At 35.1% G+C, this 22,669-nt stretch overlaps 1 long non-coding RNA gene and 1 pseudogene across 8 annotated transcripts in view; both read left to right on the top strand.

Annotated features, from left to right (window-relative positions):
* The window catches only part of LOC143654789 (uncharacterized), a 153,936-nt gene that overhangs the window by 49,206 nt on the left and 82,061 nt on the right, over window positions 1-22,669 (top strand). The window lies entirely within an intron of this gene.
* On the top strand, window positions 6,564-6,689 carry LOC143656660 (U11 spliceosomal RNA; annotated as a pseudogene).

The following is a 22,669-nucleotide window of genomic DNA, read 5'->3' as shown; positions in this document are numbered from 1 at the left end:
CTTTTTAATAGTAGGTTATTCTCAGGTGTTATGACAGTCATGTGAGACTTGGTGTCAGCTCTACTCTTGGTATTCAGTCTTTTTGCATGCATGAAAAGGAAACCATGAGGTTAAAAGAAATAGGCAAAAGGCAGTGTAGAAGAGGGAAAAAGTATTGACATTATTGGAAAAAGCATTTTGGGAATACTACTCTTCTAATTTTTATATATCTGTGCAGTGAGTTGCAAGTGGCTTATATAGCATGGGAGCAGTATTGTTGTAACGTTGGTTGGAAATCAAGGGCCTCATGCATCTTTTACTTGAAAAACCTGTCTAATAAAATGGCTTGGGGAAATGTGAAGTCCGTTTCTCTCCATCAGACTTGTAAAATTCATTTGCTGTGGCAACAATGAAGTGGCACAATTTTTAAACGGCTAAAGCATTCCTTTGAGTTCAAGGTAAAAAAAACCTCTGAGAATATCAATAATTATAAAATATTGAACAGTATACATGAGCTTTTGAACTTCTTAGCTATTTTCATTAGAAAAGTTTCCTTTAGTTTTGACACCAATGGCTTCTTTCAAACTGCACATTTCCATTTCATTAGATACAAAGACAATAAAAATTTCCAATCTTTCCAAGAAGGTGTTTTGTAGAAAGAAATTGATATGATGTAAGTTTTAAGGATTTATTCCTTATCAAACACATAATCACAACATTGAGCTTTATTTGATTTTTAATGGATGGACAAAAATATATGGAGTCTTCTGAGCACTTCATCGACTAGAACAAGTTATTATTTGGAGATGCAATAAGGATGAATAAGTCGTAAACACAGAAAAGAGACATCAGAAACACTATTGCTGAATTTGTTTCCATGATTCTTAATTTCTCAGCATCTAGATCTTCCACACAGACAAAGACAACTAAAAGTCTTATAAGTATGTGACATTTGTTTGCTAATGCTTTTAGCTGGATTGTACTAAAGGGAACTAAAATGAAGGTCAAAAGACATCAAATGTATCCGATTTTTAAATTCTTTTCTCTTCTGGAAAGGGAAATACATTACCATGAAACTAGCTTTCCTCAAAACATTTCCTTCCATGTCCATTCCAAGTCTTAAAATGGCAGTATAAATCATAAAGACCTCGTGGATTTCAATTACTGTTAACTGTGACAATAATAAGAATTGCCAGGAAATGACTAATTTTCCAGCCAATGCTTTTAGTTTTTACTAGACTCTTCCTTTAAAAAATATGAGTATTCAAAATGTGATGAAATTTACATAAAGTAGAGATCATTTCTCAAATATTGTTTGCTAGGAAAATTAATGAGGGCCCATCAGTTTATGGACTGCAATAAATCACATCAAATTTTGGCACCGTTAACTTATTTTGTAAAAAACTTGATAAAAAAGATTTAGACTGTACTTTGGATAAATCAAGTATAAATAAATCTTGCAAAGTACATCTATTTGTGCCATCAAGATTTTTGACTAAAATCAAGTCTCTTCTTAAATTGAAATTTGGGGATTCTGTTTGATGGCTGGATATCCTTCTGCCATCATGAAAAGTCTTGCAGTAAAAGCCAAAGCTGACGGCATCCATTCTTAAGATTTAGGAATATCAGCATTGATCTTTTTCACTAGACTGTTTAACCAGGAGTTGCTAGTTATAAACTTTGCTCAGAGAGGTTAGTTGGGCAGCTTTGACTTTACGTTCCCTTCTGCAGGAAGCATCAATCTTGTCTTCTACATGTGAATATGTTCTGGCTATATTTCAGCAAAATTCTCCAAACTCAACTTGGAGTAACCATTTCTTTGAAATTTACTGAGAAGATTAAAGCAACTTGTAACTTTTTTTTCCTGCTTATATATAAATGACTTTTGACTTTTTAGAGATACTAATAAATGTGATATCTGTAGATGAAGAAAAGATGAGAATGCAAATTCCTCCTTCCTTACTCTCCAGCATGATCCAAATACTGTCTCCAAGGGGATGCATGTTTTAAACTCTGTCCTGAGTTAGCATTCTCCCCTACAAGAAGTTTTCAAAGATGTAAATATATATATATTTTTTTAATTAAAAAAAATAAAGAGAAGAAGACTTAAAAATTGTCTTTGTTCCTTTTGGAGTATAACTCATGAACTTTTTATTTGTTTCAAGGATTAAAATGAAATTAAAAAGGATTCTATATAAGGAACTTTATTTTAGTATCAATTTTGTTTTTCATTGTAATGCTAATTTAAAGAATAAATGTATGTTTTTGACAATTTCTTAGGTAATACTAATCAGACTACCCTGACTTCCATTCTTACCATGTCCACTGAGCCTCTGCTGAAAGATCATAGCATAAACTTTGCATAGAGTTATTATTGAATAATTTATGATGTACTTGGAAGAAATGTTTTGAAGTTTAGTTTAAAAATACTGTAAATTTAATTCCAGGCCAATAGGCCTCATGAAAATAGATGTAATAATCCTCTACAAAATATTTGCAAATCTTATCCAACAATGTATAAAAAGAATTGTATATCATGACAATGTAGGATTTGTGCCAGATGGGCAAAGCTGCTTCAATAGTTGAAAATCAATCAATGTAAACAGCTAATGGAGAAAAATAATATGATCATATCATCTTATGTAGAAAAAGCATTTGACAGACTTTAACACCCATTCTTTTCCTGTTTCTTTAAAAATATTTTTATTGGCACATATTTACACACATACAGTCTAACATGGTATTCTAGTTTGCTAGCTGCTGGAATGCAATATACCAGAAACAGAGCTGCTTTTAAAATGGGGAATTTATTAAATTGCTAGTTTACAATTGTAAGACTATAAAAATGTCCAAATTAAAGCAAGGCTATGGAAATGTCCAATCTAAGGCATCCAGGGAAAGATATCTTGGTTTAAGAAGGCCGATGAAGTTCAGGGTTTCTCTCTCAACTAGATAGGCAGGTGGCAGACGTGGCGATGTCTGTTAGTTTTCTCTCCAGGGTTCCTGTTTCATGAAGCTCCCCCAAGGGCATTTTCCTTCTTCATCTCCTAAAGTCTTATGGTTCTTGTGGCTCTCTCAACAATCTGAAGCTTTCTCCAAAATGCTTCCTCTTTTAAAGAACTCCAATAAACTAATCAAGACCCACCTGGAATGGGTGGAGTCACATCTCCCTCTAATCAAAGGTTAATCCCCACAATTGGGCCAAGTCACACCTCTGTGGCAATAATCTAATCAAACATTCAACCTATAATATTGAATAGGGGTTAAATGAAAAGTCTTCCTCCACCTGATGGATTAGGATTAAAACATGACTTTTCTAGGGTACAAAATCCTTTCAAATTGACACACATGGGGTATAATCAGTGGCTCACAATATCATCACATAGTTATGTATTCATCACCATGAATACACATGATCATTTTAGAATATTTGCACCACTCCAGAAAAAGAAATAAAAAGAAAAAAAAAGAACTCATACGTCCCTTACCCCTCCCTCTTATTGACCTACAGTATTTCAATGTACCCAATTTTTACCCTTCCTCTCCCCCTATTATTTATTCATTTATTTTTTACCCATCCCATTTTTTTTACTCCTTTGTCCATACCCTGGATAAAAGGATAAAAGTAACATCAGACACAAGGTTTTCACAATCCGACAGTGACATTGTAAAAGTTCTATCTTTATACAATCGTCTTTAAGAATCTAGTCTATGGAAACACAGCTGAACAGTTTCAAGTACTTCCAGCCACTCCAATGCACTCTAAGATAAAAAGGGATCTCTATCTATATAATGCATAAGAATAGCCTGCAGGATAACCTCTTGACACTGTGTGAACTCTCTCAGCCACTGAAACTTTATTTTGTCTCACTTCTCTCTTCCCCTTTTTGGTTAAGAAGGCTTTTTCAATTCCATGATGCCAGGTCCTGGTTCATCCTGGGAGTTCTGTTCCACACTGCAGGGAGATTTACACCCCTGGGAGTCATGTAGAGGGGGCGGCAGTGAGTTCACCTGCTGAGTTGGCTTAGAGAGAGAAGCCACATCTGAGAAGCAAAAGAGGTTCTCTGGAGGTGACTTTTAGGCATAATTATAAGTAGGCTTAGCTTATCCTTTGCAGGAATAATCTAACACCCATTCTTGATAAGAAATCTCAGCAAACTAGGAATAGAGGAAAACTTTCTCAACTGAATAAAAAAAATCTACCAAAAGCTTCCAGATAAGATCATATTTGATGGTGAGAGATTGGGCACTTTCCCCTTAAGATTGGGAACAAGGCAAGGATGTCTTCTCTCACTAATCCTATTCAACATTGTAATAGTATTCTTAGCTAGTGCAATTAGACAAAAAGAAATAGAAGGTATACAGATTGGACAAAGGTTAAACTATATTTATTTGCAGATGACTTAGTTGTCTATGTAAAAAAAACTCAAGAAATCTAGAAAAAAATCCTGAAACAAATAAGCAAGTATAGCAAGTATTAGGATACAAGTCTATTATTATAGCTTTGAACAAATGTTTATCTATTGGATCAACTAAAAATTAGAAAAAGATTTTATTTTATTTCTTCTTTCTTCAGCAATCTTCAGCAATTTTTCTTTTTTCCTTTTTTTTTTTAAAATGTAGACCCAAGTTTCTGACCTATGTAACTTTCCTCCTACCTGAAGAAATTCTTTTAACATATTTTTTTTAGGACAGAATTGTTAGTGATGAATTCCTTCGGTTGTTTTTAGTTTGAGAATTTCTTTATTTCCCATTCAATTTTGCAGGATATAGAGTAAAGAATATGGGATTATAATTTTGTGGTTTTATTCTTTCAATGCTTTAAATACTTCAGGCCACTCTCTCTTTAATATCATGTTTTATGATGAAATATTTGCTGCAACTATTATCTTTTTAATTCTGTAAGATATTTTTCTCTGTCTTCTTTCAAGATTTTCTTATTGTCTTTGGTTTTCTGCAATTTGAATATATGATATATTTTGATCTACACTTGGATTTGCTTGATGTTCTCTGAGCTTCATGGATACATGGCCTTCATTATTTTTGGAACATTCCTGATCATTATTAATTCAAATATTAATTCAAATATTATTTTTGGAACATTCCTGATCATTATTAATTCAAATATTTCTTCTGCTCCAGTCTCTCTTTCTTCTCTTGGTATTCCAGTTACTCATATATACATCTTTTGAAACTGTCTTGTAGTTCTTGGCTATTCTGTGATTTTTTTCATTCTTTTTTCTCTTTGTATTTTAATATGGAAAGTTTTTATATTGACATATCTTCAGGTTCACTGAATCTTTCCTCTTCTGTGTCCAGTCTATTGCTGATACTAACAAAGGTATTGTTCAATTCTCTTATATCATCTTTTTTAGCATTTCCTTTTGATTCCTTCCTAGAGTTTCCATCTCTCTGCTTACATTGTCTATCTGTTATTTCCTATTGTCTAATTTTTTCATTAGAGTCAGGAAAATATCAATCATAGTCATTTTAACTTCCATGTATGATAATTCCAAATATGTATTATATCTGAGTCTGGTTCTAATTCTTACTTTGCCTCTTCAAATTGCATTTTCTTTATTTTGGGGGTGCATGGTCAGGGAATTGAACCCAAGTCTCCTGCATGGAAAGCAAGCATTCTACCACTGAACCACCCGGGCACCTCAAATTGTACTTTATTCCTGCCTTTTAGCATGCATGTATTTTATTGTTGGAAGGTTGAGATGATATTGGCTTGTAAGAACTGAGGTAAAAAGGACTTCAGTGTGAGGTTCTATATTAATCTTGCTAAGAGTAGTGCTGTGTTTAATTTTTACAGTAACTATAGGTATTAGAGGTTTCAAATTGCTCTCACGTCTTTGTTTTCCTTGTTCTCTTTGTGTTTCCCTAAGCACTCCTTTTAAAATAGAGTCTGAGTGTTGCACCTCTTTCAGTGTAATCCACTTGGAGCCCTGTTGATGTGGTGGTAAGGTGTGAGGGAGGGGAGTGAGTCTATAATCTTATGATTAAATCTCGTTGTTTAGTGGCCTGTGTCCTAGGCTATGACCTTCCAAAGTGTTTCTCACTTTTCTTCCCGCTCACTCCTTAGGTGATACAGGAAGCCTAGAGAGGGCTGAAGGTGGGTAATTTCTGTCTATATGAAATAGGACTCTGATAGAAACTTTTTCTTTATATAGATAATGTACTGGCTGTATTTTGAAATGATTGCTTTTCCATTTCCCCTGCAAAAGACATAAGATGATTTTTCTTGGCCCTTCACCATGAGGACTTCCTAGACATAAAACCTACAAAAAAGTGGAGGGAGGTTAGGAGACAAGATAAATATATGAGCCAATTATTTTTCTATATACCAGCAATGAACAAATGGAATTTTAAATAATAATAATAATAGCAACAAACCACTTAAAATAGAACCAAAATTAAAAGGAAGTACTTAGTTATACATTTAACAAAATATGTACAGGATGTGTTTGCAGAAAATTACAAAACCTTGATGAAAGAAGTCAAAGAAAATTTAAATAAATAGAGAGCTACTCTGTGTTCATGGATTTGAGGACATGGTATTGTTAAAATGTCAGTACTCAATAAAGGGCTTCTGCCATGAGTAGCATATGTAGGCACCTTGACTGCTCTTTGTACGGAATTGACATCAAAAGATTTTGGAAGCATAATTTCTGTTGCTAGGTTAGTTTTTTGAAATAGACAAACCAACACAGTATTAAAGAAAAAGATAAGGGTTTGGGATTCACATGACCATATTTCAAAGTTTACTATCAAACTACAATAATCAAGACAGTGTAGTTTGGTGAAGGAATAGACACATAGATCAATGGAATACAAGAGAGTCGTAAACAGATCCACACAAACATAGTCAACTGATCTTTAGCAAAGGTGCAAAAGCAATTCAATGGAGAAGGGACAGACTTGTCAACAAATGGTACAGGAACAACTGGATGTCTATGTGCAAAAACAGTGAACCCAGCACAGACCCTACAATTTGTGCTAAAAACTTCTGAGACCTGTTCAAATTGCTAACAGTTCTCGATGTAAAATGCAAAACTGTGAAACTTGTTGTATAAAACAGAAGAAAATCTACATGACCTTGGATTTCTGGTCTATGAAAGACATCATTGAGAGAATGAAAAATCAAACTACGCACTAGGTGAACATATTTGGAAAACACAAATATGATAAAGGACTTTACATAAGATATACAAAGAACTCTTAAAACTCAATTAACCAAACTGTTTAAACTGACTAATGAAGGAATAGAAGATCTCAACAAACTAATTACCACTGAAGAGTTTGAATCAGTAATAAAAAACTTCCCAACCAACAAAGAAAAGCCCAGGACTTCCCAAGGGAATTTTATCATATATTCCAAGAATATTTATCTCAAGATACACTCAAACTCTTCCAAAAATATTGAAGAGGAAGGAACATTCCCTAATTCATTCTATGAGGCCAACATTGCCCTCATACCAAAGTCATAAAGATACAATAAGGAAAGATTAAGACCAATATGACTTATTTATATAGGTGCAAAAATTTTCAACAAAATACTAGCAAAACAAGTCCAACAGCACATTAAAATAATTATACACCATGATCAAGTGAGATATATCCCAGTATCATGATTAAGTGGGATTCACCCCTGGGATTCAAGAAAGGTTCAATATAAGAAAATCAATTAATGTAGTGCACTACATTAACAGAATAAAAGAAAAAATAACACAGGATCATCTCAATCGAGGCAGAAAAGATATGTGGCTTCTTGATAAAAACACTTAAGACATTAGGAATAGAAGCAAAATCCCTTAACATCATAAAGGGCATCTATGAAAAACTCACAGCTAACATACTACTTAATGGTGAAGGAGTGAAAGTCTTCCCTCTAAGATATGGAATAACACAAGGATGCCCACTGTCACCACTGTTATTCAACATTGTACTGAAAGTTCTAGCCAGATCAATTAGGCAAGACAAAGAAATAAAAGGCATCTAAATTAGAAAGGGAGAAGCAAGACTTTCCTTATTTGCAGATGTCATGATCCTATGTATAGAAAATCCTGAAAAATCCACAACAAAGCTACTGGTGATAATAAATGAGTTCAGCAAAGTTTCAGGATACAAAAACAATGCCCAGGTATCAGAAGTGTTACTATATACAAACAATGAACAACAGAGGGTAAATGAAAAAAAAATCTCATTTACAGTGGCCACTAAAAGAATCAAATATCTAGGAATAAATCTAACAAAGTTTTTTTTTTTCTTTTGCTAAAAGAAATCAAAGAAGACCTAAGTGACTGGAAAGACTTCCTGCATTCATGGATTGGGAGACTAAATATTGTGAAAATGTCAATTCTACCCAAAAAGATTTACAGTTTTAATACAATCCTGATAAAATTTCTAAAAACATTCTTTACAGAAATGGAAAAGTCAATCATAAAATTTATATGGGAGGGTAAGGGCCCTGAATAATCAAAGCCATCTTGAAAAAGAAAAATGAAGTTAGAGGGCTCATATTTTCCAATCTTAAAACAAAGCCATCATAGTTAAAACAACATGGGACTGGCACAGAGCAGATATACAGACCAATGGAATCAAATAGAGAGTTCAAAAATCAATCCTCACATTTATAGCCAATTGATTTTTGACAGGGGACAAAGACCACTCAATTGGGAAAGATTTGTCTCTTCAACAAATGGTGTTGAGAAAACTGGATCTTCATTTTCACCCACAAAAAAAGGGGGGGGGGGACCCTACCTCACGCCTTCACACCATGTACAAAAATGAACTCAAAATGGGTCATAGACTATATAACATCCAGACTATAAAACTCCTAGAAGAAAACATAAGAAAGCATTTCAAGATCTTGTGTTAGGCAATAGTGTCTTAGAATTTACACCCAAAGCACAAGCAACAAAAGAAATAATAGATAAATGGAAACTCATCAGAATTAAAGGACAAATGACTTTATCATGAAAGTAAAAGTAAAAACGACAACCTACATGATGGGAGAAAATATGTGGAAACTACAAATCCTATAAAGGTTTAATATACTGAATATATAAAGAAACTCTTCAACTTAACAAAAGTACAAACAATTCAATCTAAAAATGGGCAAAAGATTCGAATAGACATTTTTCCAAAGATTTACAAATGGCAAAAAAAAAAAAACATGGAAAGATGCTCATCATTAGTCATCAGGGAAATGCAAATGAAAAGCACATGAGATACCATTTCACACCCATTAGAATATCTATTAAAAAATGGAAATTGCAAGTGTTGGAGAGGATGTGGAGAAACAGGAATACAGGCTTTGGTGGTGGCAATGTAAAATGGTGCAGCTGCTATGGAATATAGTTTGGCATTTTTTCAGACAGTTAAGTACAGAATTACCACATGAACCAGGCAATGCCTCTACTAGGTATATACCCAGAAGATTTTAAAGTAAGTACTTGAACAGATATTTGTACACCAGATGTTTATAGCAGCATTATTACAATTGCCAAAAGATGGAAGTAACCTAAGTGACCATCAACCAGTGAATGGATAAACAAAGTGTATATACATATAGTGGAATATTGTTCAGCCATAAAAAGAATGTTCTGATAGAAGTGACAACATAGATGAACCTTGATATTGTGATGAGTAAAATAAGCCAGACACAAAAATATGATCTCCTGGTATGAAATAATTAGAATAAGCAAACTCATAGAATCAGATTCTAGAATTTGTGTTATGATGGAATGGAGTTTTTATAGGAGATGGGAAGTTAGGCTTAAATTGTACAGTGTTTCTATTTGGAAGGATGGAAATAGTTTGGTTTTGTATCGTGGTAATGTTAGCATGACATTGTGAATGTAATTAACCACACACAAATATATAGCTGAATGTGGTGAAAAGGGGAAATGTTAGATTGTATATATGGTAATAGAATAAAAATTAAAATAAATCCATGGAAATGCACCTCAGAAGCACTGAACCCTAAGATAAACCATAAACTGTAGTTAATAGTAGAATTATACAAGTGCTCCACACCATTACAAGTTAATGATAGGGTGGTATATGGGAATCCTGTATTTTAGGTATGATTGTTCTGTAAACCCACATCTTATTAAAGAAAAATTCAGCCCAATGAACGATCTATTTGGTTATAAAATAGTCAAAAGACATGAACAGTCCTCTCCAAAGGAAATATATGTAATGAAAATAAGCATAAGAAAAAATAATGAACATCATTTGTTGTTACAGAAATTCAGACAAGGTGATACCATTACATGCTAGTAGAATTGCTAAAATTAAAAATATAAAAAACACTGACAATACTAATTGCTGGAGGAAATGCAGAGCAACAGGAGCTCTCATTCATTGCTGGTGGGAATGCACAATAGTCTAGCTACTTGGGAAGATGGTTTGGCAGTTTCCTAGAAAGTTATACATAGTCTTATATATGATCCAGCAATCAAGCTCCTAGATACTTCCCCAACTGATATGAAAACTAATGACCACACAAAAACTGCATGTGAATGTCTATAGAAGTTTTATTCATAATTATTAAAAAGCAAAAGTAACCAGGATGTCATTTGTTAAGGGAATGGATAAATGTACCATGGTATATCTATACAACAGAATACCATTCAGCTATAAAAAGGAATGAGCTATCAAGTCATGCAAAAGACAAGAAAAATCTTAAGTGCACATTACTAAGTGAAAGAAGTCAGAAGAAAAAGATACATAATGTATGATTCTATTTATATGACATTTGGGAAAAGTAGAACTATAGAGACAGAAACTGATAAGTGATTGCTAGGAATTTAGGGTCTAAAGATTGGATAGGTAAAGCACAGGGGATTTTTAGGATAATGAAACTATGCTGTCAGATACTATAATTGCGGACATATGATACTGCCTTTTTCAAAACTATAGGACTTCATAGTACAAAGAGTGAACCTTAATTTATGCAAAATTAAAATAGCATTTAGGAGGTTAGGAGATCCCAGGATGGAATGCCAAATATGATTTAAAAAATCTAGCTTTATACAAATGAATGAGACAACCTCATTGAGGGGTAGTGGTGGAAAGATGCTTGTCTAAGTAACTTTGGAAATGAGTGACAAATGTACCATAGTAATGTAAAATGTTAATAAATAAGGGAAACTGGGTATGTAGCACTTGGGAATTGCCACCTAGACTAGATGTTTATTGATGTACTAGATGGCATGTCTGCCAAAGATTTTGGCTGCCCAGTAGCTCAATTCCTTATAATAACTGATAATAAACATTACCTGAATTCCTGGCAATCACTTATGAGTTTATGCCTCTATAGCTCTACCTTTTCCCAAATTTCATATAAATAGAATCATACAGTATGTAGCCTTTTATAAAGAAAATAATAGAATTGCCGCAGAAGGTCTAAAACTGTAGTTCAGAATGATAACTATATACCTTTTATTACAGTTCACTATAGTATAATTTCATGTACTAGTCAATATTCGATATGCAGGGAGTTCTTATATGACTTTTCCTTCTACCTCATTAAGGAACTGATGAAGTAGTTGTAATTGAGAGAAGTATTGCTATTTTCCAAGACCTAAATTTCTCTTCTTGTGATTTTAATTTTTGGCAACCCCCTGTGAGTGTTCACTGAGTTTCTTGGAAAGACTGATCTATTTTGAGATCTTAATAACAACAAATATTTATACGGTTTTCACTCTGAGCCCAGCATTGTTCTACATATTTTACAAGTGTTAACTTACATAATACAACAACCATGTGGGGTGGCATCTGTAATTAATGTCATCATTAAAAAGATGAAGGAAATGAGTCCCACACCCTACAAGGGGTAAAGCAGGAACTGTGAACTTGATTATACTATTAGAAGTTCAATAAAGATGTGGCTTTATGGTATTGTAGTTCATATTACTAAATTAAAACATTTGGTTTGTATTAGGAAGTGTTCAACACAAAGGTTTTAAATAACAGCTATATTCAAAGGGAGGCTTCATTTCCTCCAAAATGCTCAAAAGAATGCCACCTTTCCCATTTTTGTAAAGAATGAGCAACATTTGTTTGGTGCTGCCTCTTCTCTAACTTCAGCATTCTGTGTTCCTTGACATTCTGCCTTCAGGGTGTTCTGCCCCACCTGCCGAGGTGGAGAAGGATTCTAACTGTTTTTTTGTGTTTTTGTAGCTGGAGGGATATTTTATTGATGGGGAGGCTACAGGTGCCTGCTCTGTGCCCATCCTTGCCCACACTGATGTCATGTCCCTCAGTTATGGTTCTCATCCAGCCTGTGATCTTCTAACTTCTGACTTACCTAATGAAAAGTATATGAACCCAGATTTCTAAGATATAAAATGCTAATAAAAACCAGCAAATACTTAATAATGGTTTTCTTTGCTTGATCAGAGATCTCCACAGGGAAGAGATTGGCAATTCAGTAGGTGGCACATTTCCCACTAAGCTAAAATTAAAGTAAATCCCCAGGAATTCAACCCACCACAGGAGCAAGTATCTTTCCACTGAGACATGGGACAAAGGAGGTATTTATTTATGGTATTAAAAATATTTTTTGAAGTGCTCAGGTGTGCTGGTTAAAATCCAGTTTGGATAATTATGTTCTTCTCACAGAAATTCCACCTACAATTATAACTGCCAGCTCCAATTCCACCAACAGTTTGAATTCTAAATGGTCGTCTCCATCTGACACACATTGTTCTTTAGCTCCACTCTGCAATGACTGGCCAACTGTCGTCCTCCTCCCTGCTGTTGGCTACAATGAAGTAGAACAGGAAACTATTGTAAGGTCTAATTAAGTGACTTGAAATGAATGGCACTATATTTAAGTGATTTGGTACTTACTAAAACACTGTCTGATTATGCATACTCTCATAGATTTCATAGTTCGTTTGGTGAATACCTTTTGGCTTTTTCATTTATGGTATCCTGCCAAACTGAAACTTGTGGACTGTATTCTTTTATTCATTTTAAACAGCCATGTTTTATGATTCTTTTTAAAGTATGAGTATGTTAATTGCCTGATAAAAGCATAGTCATTTGTTGCTATTCATTCTATGTAGTATGATATAATGTAATTGAAAGATAAAGCACTTTGTATAGAAAACACAAAAGTATTTCACTAATTCATGTATCAAATGCTTCATGGAACTTAGGAACATATGAAGTGAAGCAAGTTTGTTTCTATTCTCAAAGAATTTAAGGTTTTGAAATTGGGAGAGCCCAAAATACCAAGAATATTCCTTAAACTTAATATTCAGAACAGAATAAATTATATCTTTAGAGAAAAGTGGTTTTAAGTACTACTGTCATAACTGTCCCTCAATTTCCCCCCTCCTCCAAACATTTCATATCATTATTCTTATCTGATATCTCAGAGAAACATATTTTCAGCTTCTTATTCTTTCTTCCTACCAGTCTCTCTACATTATTATCTCATGTCTTTCTTTCCCATACCTTGCAGTCCTCTCTAATAGTTGTGTGTGTGTGTAGTGAATACACCACTTCATCAATGCCTGTATAATGCATAATCAACTTTTTCTCAACTAAACTAAAATTCTTTGAAACTTTGTGAACTTTGTGAAGTGCAAAACATTAGTCATTCAAAGGATAATTATTATGCACTCATAAAACAGACATTTAAAAATACAGGATGCAATGGCTTTTACTTTTATTTTACCAAACCAAAGCCTGCATCAAAGGTCAAGATCTAGAATAAAGTCTGCCTTATACATCTGCTCTCCTTATTTCCCATTCTGAGATTGCCACTTAATGCCAACTGCTTCAGATATACTATTGCAATCACTAGCAACAACAGTACCAGCAAGTTCCTGTAGTCTAGTATCTCTCTTTCTCAAAACTTGTAAACTCTATCATCAGTCTCCAATGATAAGCTATGTTCTAATAGTAGCAAGAAAATTAAAATCCAGTCAGCATCCCTTTCAGAGCAAGCATACATCAAGAAAAAGCACGTTACTCATATAGATGATGAAATGAAGAAAGTATCATCAAATTTTCCTACCTCAAGTTAAAGGTAACAGGCAAGAATACAGAAACCTTCAGGAAAAACAAAACTCTATCTGAAAAATAGGCAGGAGATTCTAATTGAAGTTGTCTTAGATCAGCAAAATGCATGCCTGTCTAAGAGGTGTCCTAAAGCACTTATAAAGGCTGCTTATACTTACAAATCTAATGAGTAAGCATGCTCTAAATATATTCTTTCCTTACCTAACACAATATGAAATACCCACCTTTAGCGACAGTTTTTGAATGGTTGACTCACAAAAATGCAGATCTGTCATTTAGGAGGGGCAAGTATTAAGGCCCATTTGCCTTCAGTGAGGTATGGAAAGGATGGAATCCAGAACAGATAACTTATAATAGGGGAGGAGGATTCTGGAAAACAGTTACAGGATGAGTTTATCTAATGAGAATAAGATGTCTCTGTAGGACCACAATGGAGTATTCCAGGCAGTCTGGCTTAGGGGTAGGGGATGGTCCCACACGTGAGGTATAGGGTACCTAAAGGGGAGAAAAGATGGTGCAACAAAATGGGAAAGGTGTGGGCATAGTGAAAAGAAGACAAAGATAGGACAGAAGCAGATTCCACCTACTCCCCAGCCTGGTGTAAGAGTGGCTTGGTTCACTCTCACTATAAAATAAGTTCTAACAAACAGCTCAGAAGCCACTGGAGAGAATAACACTACACAGAGAGGATCCCTATAATAGCTTACTGAGTTTTACAAATGAAGGAAAAGGTTATTCCCTTGTTCTTTTTGGAAATACGAGGATGGGTGGGACCAACTATATTGGGTATTTATATTTGAATACTGAAATTTTTAATTAAAAATTGGCAAAAGTCAATTTTTTTAATTCATGAAAATTTTAATTCATGAAAATAATGTTCATTATTTGATTACTGTTATAATTAGTGGGATAAATATACCCTTTAGATTGATCTGCAAGAATTGATGAAGCATATGCACAGATATACATAAATTTCCTTCCCTTAAATCCTTGAAGTCCAAGACACTGGAAAGCAGTTACGTGTTTTTCTAGGGCAGCCTTTGACACAGAAGCAAAGCAGAGCTAACCGACTTGTGAAGGCCTTGAACCCAAGCCCTTGACCAAGTTCTGGTCTCTAACGAAACAAAAGCATTGAGTAAAACAAATACTCCATCAGAAACCTTGGCTTTGAACACATTTCACAGGACTCATACTGCTCTCTAAGGGTCACAGTTTTATCGTCTAAAGATTCACAGTGCAAACACTGGCCATGCCAGTCCTCAAAGCCTTAGAAGTAATGGTTTCTCTTCCTGCCCAGGGAAAGTTTATCTTCATTCCAGCAATAGCCTGCTGATTTCATTCATTTTTTACAGTAGATTTTCCCTGGGAGTGATTTTTCCTAGTAAAAACTGACAAAAATAGTATTAAACCTCTTTACAGAAATGCAAGTAGATAAAAATAATAATGAGAAAAAGAGAAACATCACCCCAAATTCTAGAAGAATCTGGCAGAAACGGAACAGATCTCTATGAACTTATTTCATCTTAGATTCTACAAGTATCTGCTTCAGGATCAAAAGCATTTTTTCATGGCTCCTCCCATATATTCAAGAGACATTGTCCAAGTGTATCAAACTGGTCAGATGTTACCAATTCCAACAAAGAATCTGCTGAGATTTAATCTATTTGAAAGTAATTAGAACAGAACAGTGAACACTGAAGCTCTTCTACTCCCACAGCAGAATGCTACTTTTCCAAATGTAAACTGAGCACAAAGGACAATTGTGTTACATATTGAAGCATGAATTGAGTCAGGCCGTCGCCACTTATGCTCTTGCCCACCAAGCACTTGTGAGGTCACCTAATCAGAAATCACTCAGGAAGTCTTTCCAGTTCTGCAGAAATGTGCTTAACTATAGGCTCTAAGGCTGACACGGAAAAAGGCTGAAAAACTCCCTGTTTTCATGTCAAACACCCTTGAGTGAACACAATCATCATGTCTGTCTTTCCACTTTACAAAAATAATTTTTTAGCTTGTGTAATGTCTACTCAACTACTATATCTACAAAATACGCAGCCTGATTTTCTCATCTACAAGTTCTCTTTTGTTGCTTATGCTGCCTAACTCTCACCAATTAGACAGCCCAACCCAAATAGGAATTTTCTCTGTAGGTTGCCATCTTTCTGAAGTTGTCAGACCCATAAAACTGCTGTAACAGATTTTCAAGAAGCCTATTGATCTGCTGAGATTCGTCTGTTGGAACATGCACAGCTTCTGCCTGCCCTGCCATTTTTCCTCCAATATGTCTTTGCTTCATTTTCCCTGGGGTTTCCCTTTTCTGAAACTGTTCACTGTAAAAATGACCTTCAGTAAATCCATTTCAGCACTTCGCCATTAGTCCACAAAAATCCGTTCTTCATAGCCCCAGAAAACCATGGCTGAATCTTCATTAAAGTCCTAAGCACTTTAAAGCACAATATGTTATCTTTGTTCTCCCATTTATATGTAATTATTATGGTTTAAAAGCATTTCTAACACTTGCTTTATTCCTTAAATTAAAAATGTTGTCGTTTGAGAAAATAATACAAAATACGTTTGATTTTAACCACCAACTTCTGGTTTCTTTATATGGCTGCCTGTCTCCTGAAAAATTGTATTAACCTCTTGTTTGTGATCTGGGCTTAGTCCTTTGTTTTACTCGATTTAGGTGCTTAGGGTTCCAAGATCATGCCAAACTCAATACTTAAAATTCTACCTAAAATCACAGTAATCTAATAATGTTAGCTGTTTTTATTGTTTTACATGTAATCCAGAATAAAACTTTTAGCTTTCTGATAGTAATTTAAGCCAATTCAAAATGAAGCTTCTGAAGTTTTCCTAACTTTTGACATTAAGACATTATTTAAAAATATGTGAAAAAAATCTGAAACCACAAAATAATGGTTGATTTTTGAATGATGCTTTGTAATAGTTTATTACTATTGTGGGTGCAACTACAGAAAAGATGTAGAGGAGCCATCTCAAACACACACATATGCACATACATACATACATACATATGCATACATACATGATATGTATTTATTACATATGTGTATATATTAAAAAAATTAGAACAAAGGAAATAAGTGCCATATATTCTACTTGTAGTCTTTAATTAAAGTGGATTTTCTTCATACTCAACTATTTATAGTCCTCAAGAGAAAAGAAGAAAAAGAAATCTAACCTAATTGTCAAATTTCTCTGCAATATATCTAAAATACCATTCCTTCCTTAAACCTTAATGCTGCCTTCTCTACTCATCCCAGTAACTGAATGTGTTCTCTATTTTGAACTCTCAAGCATTGTGAATCTCAATCATCTATTCCAGTTGGTTAGAATAGATATAGATAGAACAGAATAGTTCTATATCCAACTATGCATCTCCCTGTCTGTCCATCCACCATCTATTTTCTTAGTCATTCAACCCACAAACATTTTCTACTCCATCATTGGAACTATTTAGAGTGGTAGATCGAATTATGTATTCCAATAAATGCATGCCCTTAATCTGCATTCCTGTGGGTGTGAACTCATTTGTAAATAGGACCCTTTGAAGATGTACTATCAGTTAAGGTGTGGACTTATTTTGAAATAGGATCTTACAAATTCTGTTCAGGTATGGCCAAATTGAAGCGTGATGGATCTTAATCCATATTATTGCAGGCCTCATTAAGATAGGAAATTCAGTGAAATAAGCCAAAGCTGCAAGTCAGCAGAAATCAGAAGATCAGACACAGGAGAAGGCTGAGGACATTGGCATGTGATAGGGGACAGAGATGCAAGCCAAGGAACCCCCAGTGTTGCAGTGAGCTGGCCCCAGAACACTACTGGCTCCGGGGAGAAAACGTGGCCTTGCTGATACTTTGATTTTGGATTTCTACCTCTGCAACCATGATGCTTATTTAAGCCAATCCATCGTGTGGCATTTGTCTCAACAGCCTGGTAAACTAAGTAAATTAGACATTTAAGAAAACCTGCACAACCCCTTCTTTAAAGGAACTCCTGGTCTATTGTTGGCATTTGGGACAGAAATTCCATGAAAATCAAACACATTTGTAATTACGTGTTTTGAAATTGTATTTCTTTTGTTTCCCTGATAGAGTATGAAGACTTTAAGGGCAAGTGCTGTGCTTTCTTATTTCTGTATTTCTTATAGTGTCTGAAATATCACTTGCACCAAATAGCTAGTCATTGTAAAGATTAAAAATTTACACGGCTGAATATCTAATTACTACTCAAGTTTAATACCAGTTTTTGTTTTAATCTTTTTTCTTACTTTGTTTTTCCAGGCCAATGGATCTGCTTGAGAATTTTAGTTGTTAGGAAATTCTATTAAGTAGAAACTGCCTTCTACTTTTGGAAAAATGTATGAAAACTTCCTTTGATGATTTTGGAGGTCAGAAAAAAAAATTCCTTTGATTCTAGTGAACGTTTTAAGCAGTTATCTGATTTCTGTATATCTAATTACTACCCAAGTTTAATGCCAGTTTTTGTTTTAATCTTTTTTCTTACTTTATTTTTCCATGCCAATGGGTCTGCTTGAGAATTTTAGTTATTAGGAAATTCTGTTAAGTAGAAACTGCCTTCTACTTTTGGAAAAACATGTGAAACCTTCCTTTGATGATTTTGGAGGTCAGAAAAAAAATTCCTTTGATTCTAGTGAACGTTTTAAGCAGTTATCTGATTTCTGTAGGGAATTGAATTTTTTTTTAATTGGAGAATTAAAGTGCATGGAGAAGAGCTCTCACATCATACATATACAGCTTAAGGTTGAAATGTTTACAAAGTAAACACACCCTACAACCGCCAGGCGGAACACAGATTGAATATTAGCAGCCCTAAGAAGGCCCCTCATGCTATTTCCCACCATCCTCTCCTTCCCCCACTTCCCAGAGGCAACCACTATCCTACTAGTAATATTAAGGATTGACTTTGCCTGTTTTTGAACTTTACTTAAATAGATCATTTAGTATGAACTGTCTGTGTGTTTAGATCTTTTGTTCAACATTATGTTTGTGAGACGAATCTATGCATTTGTTTGCAGCCTTAATTCATTTTCTTGATGTTTAGTATATAAAAATTTGTTTCATTGTTGATCGATTTTTGAGTGTTTTTCAGGTTTGAACTTTTAAGAATAATCCTTCTAGGGACAATGCTACCAACGTCATTTGTTGGGCGTATTTTATACATTCATGTTGGGTATATACCTAAGAATAGGTACATATGTGTTCAGCTTTAGTAGACATCCCCAAACAATTTTTCAAAGTGTTGTATCAATGTATACTCCCACCAATAAATAGAGTATAAGTGCTTCAGTTGTTTGACATCCTCATGAAGGCTAGTTTCATCTGTCTTTCAAATGTTAGTCATTCTTGGGCGTGTAGAGTGGTTTCTCATTGTGATTGCATTCTGCGTTTCCCTGCTGATTAATTAAATTGAGCACCATTTTATACGCTTGGCCATTTGGAAGTTGTCTCTTGTGAAGTACCTTCTCAAGTATTTTACCTGTTTTTTTAATTGGGTTGTCTATCTTTTTCTTGATTTGTAGGCATCCTTTACATATTCTAGACACTAGTTTTTTGTCTGTTAAATTCCTTGCAAGTATCCTGTCCCATTTGGTAGCTTGGTTATTCACTTTCTTATGTTTTATTTGATTAATTTGAACGAAGTCCACTTTAGCAATCTTTTCATATATTATTAAAGTTTTTGACCTTTTTAAGAAATATTTCCCTACCCAAAGGGTATGAAGATAATGTCCTATATTATTTTCTGGCAATATTACTATTTTTTTTTCCTTTTAACATTTAGAGCTACAATCTATGTGAAATTTATATTTATCTATGGTTTGTGGTAGGGGTCAAATTATTTTTTTCTTTCTTCAGGAATATTCCATTGATCACTACCATTGGGGAGTAAATTTTTACATATCGCATCATGGGCACACAGGCTCAGGTACAACAGAAACTTTCAGCAAATTACTGTTTTATCACATAAAAAGCACAAAGTGTCCAAAAGAACAGGTAAGGGGAGCCCACTGTGGTCATTCTCCCAGGGAGGGCAATTGCTTAGGTCACGATTAGTGGATGGCAACTCTGATTGCCCCATTTCCTGTGGGAGGTGTTCTAGTTTGCTAGCTGCCAGAATGCAATATACCAGAAACGGAATGGCTTTTAAAAGGAAGAATTTAATGAGTTGCTGGTTTACAGTTCTAAGGCTGAGAAAATATCCCAATTAAAACAAGTCTATAGAAATGTCCAATCTAAGGCATCCAGGGAAAGATACCTTGGTTCAAGAAGGCCGATGAAGTTCAGGGTTCCTCTCTCATCTGGAAAGGCACATGGTGAACACAGTCACGGTTTCTCTCTTGGCTGGAAGGGCACATGGCACACACGGTGTCATCTGCTAGCTTACTCTCCTGGCTTCTGGTTTCATGAAGCTCCCCGGGAGGCGTTTCCCTTCTTCATCTCCAAAGGTTGCTGACTCATGGACTCTCTGCTTTGTGGTGCTGCAGTATTCTCTGCTCTCTCTGAGTCTCTCTGAATCTCTCATTCTCCAAAATATTTCCTCTTTTATAGGACTCCAATAAACCAATCAAGACCCACCCAAATGGGTGGAGACATGTCGTCCCTTAATCCAGTTTAACAACCACTCTTGAATAAATCCCATCATTCAGGGAGATGATCTGATTACAGTTTCAAACATACAGTATTGAATAGGGATTATTCTACCTTTAGGAAATGGGATTTATATTAAAACTTGGCTTTTCTTAGGGGACAGACATCCTTTCAAACCAGCACAGGAGGTAAGAGACAAATCTGTGCTGCCAAGGATGAAGCATTTATATGACCCAAGGCAGGGACACACACCCCTGAGAATTCCTGCCATGATAAGCATCTGTGGCTGCTTGTTCCCAATTTCTGGACTCAAGGGCTGGTCAGGCTTTTTCTTTGGACTTTGCATATTCTCTGGCTTGTGGAATGGAAACACACGGAAACGTCTGTGCTCAATAGAGAAGGGCATGGTGGAGATGGGGAAGTTGCAGAAGAGTGTGTGTCTGGATCTTCCCCAGCAACCATATATGGGAAAGATCTTCAATGTAGTCTTCAATTCACCTTTCAGGATAAAGATTTTAATTCACTTTTTGGGATGGAAATTTTCTGAGTTTTTGGGAAAAGTTATCACTTTTGGATATGTGACGATTTCAATATCTGCCCAAATGCAGATATTTAGAGGCCTCGTGGCTCTTGGGACCTGGTAAAATATTGCTTTGGAAAAAAGAGTGGATATTTTGAGTCAAATGTGTTACTTTAGGAAAGGAGGTAAATTAGAGACAGGTGAGTGGAGCGTAATAGGGAAGATGATGTAGAACCAGTTCTTTCTTCTTGGACAGAGTATGCACTCATTTGGCTGGAGGGTTGAGGACCAGAAGCTGACAGAATTATTCACAGGGACCTTTTTTGTGTGTGGGAATTTGACAGGGGTAGTTTCTTTGTAATCCAGGTGGCAACACAGACCTGTTAGAGCCTATCTTCCTGGCTCCTGCATGGTCCCCATGCATTGTTCTAGCTCTATCTGGATTCAAATCTTTGGGAAGAGCTGAGGACAGTATCTGTAGGAGTTAAAAGGTTATTGTTTAACCTAAAGCTTGCAGATACAAGTCTAAGAGGAAATGCAGACTTGAGCTTTCAGGATCTGGAACTTCAATAGAAGCTGAGATATGCAGATAGAACACAATGAGGTGTGGGAGAGACTTGCTTAACATGCTAGCCTTAGAAGTATTTACTTCCTGGAACTTGTTTTTGCATTATATAGCTTTTGCATGCAAACAACTTTTATTACCTTTCTTGCTAGTATATAATTTTGTACTTGGCTGAAAATAAACTTGTCTGAAGACTGATGTCTCCGGATCCCCTGATCCCTTTCTCTCTCTCATTTTACTTTAACATTCCTTAGGGTCATAGCTGCGGCCAACAAGTATCTTTGGTAGGACTATGAGGGTTATCACAGTGGGCATTGATAGTGGTAGTTCTAGGTAAGTCCCTTTAAGTGGTTTGGGGAAATACAAGTGGGAGATGGGCTGGAAGAGAATGAGTAGGGCAGGTGCAAGTGATGTCTGCAGGCTGTTTGTTGGCATGTCCACTCAGAGACGTTCTCTGGAAATTACTGAGTCTGTTTTTTCTGTGAATAGGGCTGTCAAACCAGTAGTCTTCTTCTTTTTCTTTTTTCAGACCAGTAGTCTTTTAAGTTGCACTACCTTACAGGAATATTGTAAGAATTTAGTAAATGTTAAGAAAGTGTTTTGTGAACTATAAAACCCTATCAAATAGAAAATAGTGTTCTGATGATTTTGATTCCTTAATTAGCAAAACTCATTTTATATTGTGCCTATCACATTAGCCTGTACAGATTGATATGTAATATTTTATAAGGATGCTAAGTGATTTTAATAATGTTCTCCCTGGATTTCTTGTAAGTAAAGGGATTGTGCTTTTTTCCTATTAAGTAAAGTAAAAATGTCCTTCTCATAGGAAATAATCTTCCACATCTGCATAGCAGTTGGGCACTCACATCCCCCCCCCAATCCTTTGCTTTCTTGGTCTTTTGTTGCTCCTACCTTGCC

Source organism: Tamandua tetradactyla, chromosome 14, assembly GCF_023851605.1.
Source record: "Tamandua tetradactyla isolate mTamTet1 chromosome 14, mTamTet1.pri, whole genome shotgun sequence".
NCBI lineage: Eukaryota > Metazoa > Chordata > Mammalia > Pilosa > Myrmecophagidae > Tamandua > Tamandua tetradactyla.
The sequence above is the reverse complement of the archived record's forward strand: the minus strand, read 5'-3'. Positions and strand labels throughout refer to the sequence as shown.